Raw genomic sequence first — 7,841 nt, forward strand, 5'->3', positions numbered from 1 at the left:
GATGACATAGGAGGCAGGGAAGGGTGACAGAGGGTATGGGGTGAGATGACATATGGGGTGGTATGAGAAGACAAGGGGTGTGGGGTGATCTCATGGAGCCCTATAAGAAATTGACACATCATTGGTAGCTAGGCAGAGGCAGGCTTAAGCAGGTCGTAATGTGTCACTCCAGGACAGAAGTAAATAAGACAGGTCTCTAAACTCGAGCAAAGGCTCAGGCTTCCTCACTAGACCTCAGTATCTGAACAAATGAGGTCCAACAATTGTCTAGGGTGGAATGAACACTCTGGTAACTATACTAGGAAAACCAGTGTGTTCTTCCAGACACAATGGAAGGTGGTGCTGTCACCCTATCTGGAAGTCAAATGGAGACCTCCATTGCTTTTCTCTATATCTGAGAGTAATATAACATAATACCTGAGCACTCAAGTACTACAATAAAGACTAAAAATATCTGGACAAACTTTAAAAATATACACTGAGGCTTTATAAAACTTAAAGAAACAGAAAAGTCAAATGGAGGACCAGTGTGGAAAATATCAAGATCTTCTGGATTTTCCTCCCTTAGCTCAAAATCACACTGAAATTGGAACACAGGCTCTGTATTCAACATTTTTTATAAGGCAGGCAAAGGTGATAATGACTAGTTCAAAGGGTTATAGGGTTGATTCATTAAATGTGTTAAAATATAATAAGAAAATTCCACAAAGAGGAATGAGACTGAGCTTTGAATTTTATAAAACTGTAAAGTTGAAGAAACATAAACAGTGGGTGACTAATGTGATTACAACAAATATTAAAAGATTTGTAGCTTCCAGTCTCCTTCTACACTCAGGAGCTAAGGCTGTCTAAAGCCGAAAATATGCAATTCCTGCTAAGAGAGAGATGTTCTCTCACTCACTCCTAAGCCTACAGGTGAGATCACTTCATTTGCTAGAATTAATGCCCAAAGAGGAACCCACCAGGAGTGCAAAAGGAACAGGAACAGTGGAGTACCCAGGGACAGGATCATTCCAGTGTCCATTTACATCCCAGAGCTCCTAGATACCCAAATCATACCCAGATAGAACTGGTTTCCCCAGGAGTGCTGACACACCTTAGATCACAGGCTCACAGGTTCACAGGAGGAACAATCTCCAGTCAAAGACAGCAAGACCAACTAAAACCAGAGATAACCAGATGGTGAGAGGCAAGCAAAAGAACCAACACAACAGAAACCAAGGCTACTTGGCATCATCAGAACCCAGTTCTCCCATCACAGCAAGTCCTGGATATCACAATACACTAGAAAAGCAAGATTCAGGTTTAAAATCTCATGATGATGATAGAGGACTTTAAGAAGGGCATAAATAACTCCCTTAAAGAAATACAAGAACACAGTTAAAAGGTAGAAACACATAAAGACGGATCACAAAAATCCCTTACAGAATTACTAAAAACACACCCAAACAGGTGAAGTAATTGAACAAAACTATCCAGGATCTAACAATGGAAATAGAAACAATAAACAAATCACAAAGAGAGGGAAACAGTCATGGAGTTAGAATACCTAGGAAAGAGATCAGGAGTCATAGATGCAAGCATCACCAACAGACTACAAGAGAGAACGTCATGGGCAATGTTAGAAAACATTGGCACAACAGTCAAAGAAAATGCAAAATGTAAAAAAATTCAGGAAATCCAGGACATAATGAGAAGAGAAAAACCTAAAGATAATAGGCATAGAAGAGAGCAAAGACTCTCAACTTAAATGGCCAGTAAATATCTTCAACAAAAGTATAGAAGAAAACTTCCCTAACCTAAACAAAGAGATGCCGATGAACATACAAGAAGCTTACAATACTTCAAATAGGTTGTACCAGAAAAGAAATTCCTCCCAACACATAATAGTCAAAACACCAAATGCACAAAACAAAGAATATTAAAAAGCAGTAAGGGAAAAGGGTCAAGTAATATATATATATATATATATATATATATATATATATATATATATATATATATATAAAGAGAGACCTATGAGAATTACACCAGACTTCTTGCCAGAGATTTTGAAAGCCAGGAGATCCTGGACAGATGTCAGATGTCATACAAACCCTAAGAGAACACAAACACCAGCCCAGTCTACTATACCCAGCTACATTCTCAATTATCATAGCTGGAGAAACCAAGATATTCCATAAAAAAAATAAATAAATAAAAACAAATTTACACAATATCTTTCCAAAACTTCAGTTCTACAAAGGATAATAGATGGAAAACTCCAACACATGGAGGGACACTACACCATAGAAAACACAAGAAAGTAATCTTCTTTCAACAACCCCAAAAAATGATAGCCACACAAATATAATTCCAACTCTAACAACAAAAATAACAGGAATCAACAATCAAAATTCCTTAATATCTCTTAAAATCAGTGGACTCAATTCACCAAAGGACATAGACTAACAGATTAGATATGTAAGCAGGACCCTGCATTTTGCTGCATACAGGAAACACACCTCAGGGACAAATACAGACACTACCTCACAGTAAAGGGCTGGAAAAAAATTTCCAAGCAAATGGTACAAAGAAAAAAGCTGCAGTAGCCATTCCACTATCAAATAAAATGGACTTTTAACAAAAAGTTATCAAAAAAGGTAAAGGATACTTCAGCCTCATGGAAGGAAAAAAATCAACCAAGAAGAACTCTCAATTCTGAACATCTATGCTCCAAATGCAATGGCACCCACATTCATAGAAGAAACTTTAATTAAGCTCAAAGCACACATTGCACCTCACACAATAATATTGGGATACTTCAACACCCCACTCTCATCAAAGAACAAATCATGGAAACAGAAAATAAATAGAGATATAGTGAAACTAACAGAAGTTATGAACCAAATGGATTTAACTGATATCTATAGGACATTTCATCCTAAAACAAAAGAATATACCTTCTTCTTAGAACCACGTGTTATCTTCTTCAAATTTGACCATATAATGGGTCACAAAGCAGGCCTCAACAGATATGCGAAGATTGAAATAATATCATGTATCCTATCAGATCACTAAGGACTAAGGCTGGTCTTTAATAACAACAGAAAGAACATATACACATGGAAGGTGAACAATGCTCTACTCAATGAAACCTTGGTCAAGGAAGAAATAAAGAAAGAAATTAAAAACTTTTAGAATTAAATGAAAACGAAGGCACAGCATCCCTAAACTTATGGTACACAATGAAAGCAGTGCTAAGGGGAAAACTCATAGCTCTGAGTACCTCCAAAAAGAAAGTCTAGGAGAGCATATACTAGCAGCTTGATGGAACACCTGAAAGCTCTAGAACAAAAAGAAGCAAATAAACCCAAGAGGAGTAGATGGCAGGATATAATTAAACTCGGGGCTGAAATCAACCAAGTAGAAATAAAGAGAACTACACAAAGGATCAACAAAACCAGGAGTTCCTTCTTTGAGAAAATCAAAAAGGTAGATAAACCCTTAGCCAGACTAAACAGAGGGCACAGAGACAGTGTCCAAATTAACAAAATCAGAAATGAGAGGGGAGACATAACAACAGAAATTGAGAAAATTCAAAATTTCATCAGATCCTACAACAAAAGCCTATCCTCAACAAAACTGTAAAATCTGGCACAAGGGAAATTTTCCTGACCAGAAAACCAGCGGCTTATAAGCTAAAATCAAGGATCAACAAATGGAACCTCATAAAATTGCAAAGCTTCTGTAAGGCTAAGAACACTGTCAATATGACAAAATGGCAACCCGCAGATTAGGAAAAGATCTTTCCCAGTCCTACATCCAATAGAGGGCTAATATCCAATATATACAAAGAACTCAAGAGGTTAGACTGCAGAGAAATAAATAACCCTATTAAAAATGGGATAGAGTGCTAAACAAAGGATTCTCAAGTGAGGAATACTGAATGGCTGAGAAGCATACAACGAAATGTTCAACATCCTTAGTCTTCAGGGAAATACAAATCAAAACAACCCTGAGATATCACCTCACTGTAGTCAGAGATAGCTAATATCAAAAACTCAGGTGACAGCAGATGCTGATAAGCATGTGGAAAAGGGGAACATTCCCCCATTGCTGGTGGGATTGTAAGCTGGTACAATCCCTCTGGCAATAAATCTGGTGGTTCCTCAGAAAATTGGACATAGTACTACCTGAGGATCCAACTATATCACTACTGGGTATATACCAAAAAAGTGGTCCAACATATCAAAAGAACACATGTTCCACTATGTTCATAGCAGCCTTATTTATAATAGCCAGAAGCTGGAAAAAACCCAGATGTCCTTCATCAGAGGAAGGGATACAAAAATGTGGAATATTTACACAATGGAATACAACACAGCTGTTAAAAACCATGACTTCATGAAATACTTAGGCAAATGGATGGAACTAGAAAATATCATCCTGGGAGAGGTAGCCCAGTCACAAAAGAACACACATGGTATGCACACACTGATAAGTGGATAGTGCCCAAAAGCTCAGAATACCCAAGATAAAATTCACAGACCATATGAAGGTCACAAAGAAGGAAGACCAAAATTTGGATGTTTCAGTCCTTCTTAGAAGGGGGAACAAAATATTCAGGGGGAGGTAGGTGGTTGGAAGGGACTTGGGAGGAAGAGAGGAAAGGGAAGGGGAAAAAGGAGCAGGATCAGGTATGAGAGGAGACAGGGATGATATATAGTGTCAGGAATTTGAAGAGATGTGTGTAGCAATGAGAGATGGGAAACTGAGGATAGCCACCAGCAAATCCTAGATACCAGGAAAGCAAGATGTTGCAAGGACCCAACAGGGATATGATTAGCTGAAATGCCCCAACAAAGGTGAAGGAGAACCTGTAGAGACCGTATCCAAAGGCTAAGCAAAGCCCCTCATTGGAGGATGGGGCCAATTATTAACCCTGAAAGGCTCCTGTCTAAAGAAGATACAAGGACAAAGTGTGGCGCAGAGAGTGAAAGAAAGCCCATCCAGAGACTGACCCACCTGGGGATCCATCCCATATACAGACACAAAACCTAGACACTATTGTGGATGCCAAATATTTGATGACAGGATCCTGTTATATCTGTCTCTGGAGAGGCTCTGTCAGAGCCTGAAAAATGCAGAGGCAGATGCTTGCAGGCAACCTCTGGTTTGAACATGGGATCCCCAATGGAGGAGTTAGAGAAAGGACTGAAAGAGCTGAAGGGGTTTGCGACCCCATAGGAAAAACAATATCAACCAACCAGACTCCCCAGAGCTCCTAGAGACTAAACCAACCAAAGACTACACATGGAGTGACTCATGGCTCCAGCTGCATATGTAACAGAGGATGTCATTGTCTGGCATCAATAGGAGGAGAAGCCCTTGGTCCTGTGAAGGCTCTACTCCCGAGTGTATGGGAATATCAGGGAGGTGAGGTAGGAGTGGGTAGGTGGAGAGAGAATCATCCTCATAGAAGCAGGGACAGGGGAGTTCTGGAGGGTAAACTGGCAAAGGGAATTTGAAATGTAAATATATTAAATATCCAATAAAAATATGTTGTAATGTAATTTTTATAATTATGCATAATTAATTACCTACTAAATACACACTAAGGCACGGCTACTTTTTCACTTTTTTTCTAATCCTACAATTTTGGCTTCTATTTGCCAAGAACCTCTTGAGAAGCTTTTATCAGTGTGATTTTGAAAAGCAGTATTAATTTATCTTGCAAGCATTTTTGTTATGATTTCTGATTTTGGAATAAACACAGTAAGGGGAGTGTAGTTCACGTGTTGTGAACGACTTCCCAGTCCTCCCAGGTACTGGAGCTCAATTAAATAGGCTCAAATCCCAGTCTGTATAATTGTAGGTATGACTTTGTATAAAGTTATTTAATTCCCCTTTGTGCCAATTTTGTAGTCATTAAATGGGGATATGATATTGCCTCATTTATTAGTCAATAATCAACTATTAATGTCTGATGAAAGTACAATAAATATCTCAATGCTTTTCAATGTAGGAAATATTAGCATTTCTGTGTCCTCTGAGAGTGATTGATCAGATGAGAATCATCTTTTGACTGTTCAGCATCTCTCTTCCAAGTGTCTGCCAGCACCTCTCTAGCTAGACTGTATTGGTTATTCCTCAGTGAGGGAAAACACACAAATACACAGAACTTTTCAAACTTGTTTACATTACATCTGCTGACATTCCCTTTCTGAAAGCTATTCATGGAGCTCTATCCAACCCCCAAGAGAAACTTTGCTCATTCACATAGATTAGGCAAAGTAGATCGTTTTAATCTTTAACCTTGTTTGAAGAAAAATTAATTAATAAATTAAAACACTTAACATGTGATCTAAAGGCACTCAATAGTTTGATAGCAACATTATCCTCATCATTATCTTTATTTATTTTTAATTTAAACTTGGTTGCCAGTTAACAATGCATGTAAAATTCTGTTTGTTTGCTAAAACCTCAACTGTTAAACAACATGGAAAAGCAGCCCCAGTTAATTTTTTTCATAAAATATAAGGTATTTGATTGATATATTCAGTCTGACCATGTCACCAGACAAATGTAAGACATTTGGCTTACATTTCTCTCTATATGTTTATGTAGAATATTTCTATGGTAAATTTTGAAAAATATAAATACAAGAGAAAAGTGATTTATTTGGGTTCTAGAAGTTTGGGTATCTAGTTGATTTATTTTGCTTTTAGAGATTTCACTCCACACTCTACAGTTGACTGGCTCCATTGTTTTGGGGCCATAGTGTGACTGAATATCATGCTGGGATGCAGAAGTCAGAGATATAAATCAGCTCACTTATATGTAGACAGGAAGCAGAAAGAGTACCTATACTAATGGCCTCTTCCCCAGTTCTTTTTAGTTTTTTCTGATCTCCAGCTCTTTGGATGGCATTGCCAACTTTCAGGACAGAGTGTTCTCTTTTAGACGCTCTGGAAATGGGCTTATAGACACACCCAGACATCTGGAAATGGGCTTATGGATACACCCAGATGTACATTTTACCAGCCTCCACAGTATCACTCACTCCAACTGACAAACAAAATTAATTCTCACATTCCCTGCAAGTTTAATTTGAAATTATACACAGTCAAAGACAGCAAAACTAGAAAAAGATAAATGGGAGGGGAAATGAGGAGACAGTTGCTATTACTCTTCTCAACAGGAGTGATATACTGAGCTTATAATTTACCGTTTAGGTTGTAGTAGTTTCATACTGGCTATAAAAACCCCACCTGCTTTCGTATATAATGGCATTGACATATAAAACCCCTCTATAGTTGATAAGGCAGGCATCATTATTTATAATTTATACATGAGGTAATTAAGATTCATATAGCATTTACCTTGACAGAATTCTTTAATTAGCAATAGAGCTGTTATTTTAGCGTGAGTACTCTGCTTCTTAAACCACTGTTCCTTCCATCAGGCACAGAACACGCTGGATCTGACTTAATTATGGAATAAAATGCATCCAAAGGCTCTGCTGATTAGCAGAGTTGCCACACAACTTCCATCAGCCCTCCTCAGCAATCTGTTCACGATCCGAAACTGCAAGTGTGTACATGCCTTGACTTGGAGGAAGACAGTGTGGGCAGCAGATCACAGAAAAGACAATCTAACCAAAAATATAATACAAACATCTCTTGAATTTTGTCTACAGACAGTTAATACATTATATTTATTTACATTTCTAGTTGTATATTCATTTCCAGAAAAACCTACGCTAATATCCAGTTGATCTTACATTATTATAGGGGAAACCTTCACAGCACTAAATAATTGATCTTTCCTTTGTTCATTCACTAGTGGTGGGCTAGTTT

At 37.9% G+C, this 7,841-nt stretch overlaps 1 long non-coding RNA gene across 1 annotated transcript in view; it reads right to left on the reverse strand.

The window, feature by feature from the left end:
- Positions 1 to 7,467, reverse strand: part of C630028M04Rik (RIKEN cDNA C630028M04 gene) — an 83,017-nt gene extending 75,550 nt beyond the window's left edge. The window contains exon 1 of the long non-coding RNA NR_040668.1: positions 7,365 to 7,467. This is a non-coding gene — a long non-coding RNA (RIKEN cDNA C630028M04 gene). The remainder of the gene's footprint in view (positions 1 to 7,364) is intronic.
- Between the last annotated feature and the right edge of the window lie 374 nt (positions 7,468 to 7,841).

The sequence above is a fragment of the Mus musculus genome, chromosome 4 (assembly GCF_000001635.26).
Source record: "Mus musculus strain C57BL/6J chromosome 4, GRCm38.p6 C57BL/6J".
Lineage (NCBI taxonomy): Eukaryota > Metazoa > Chordata > Mammalia > Rodentia > Muridae > Mus > Mus musculus.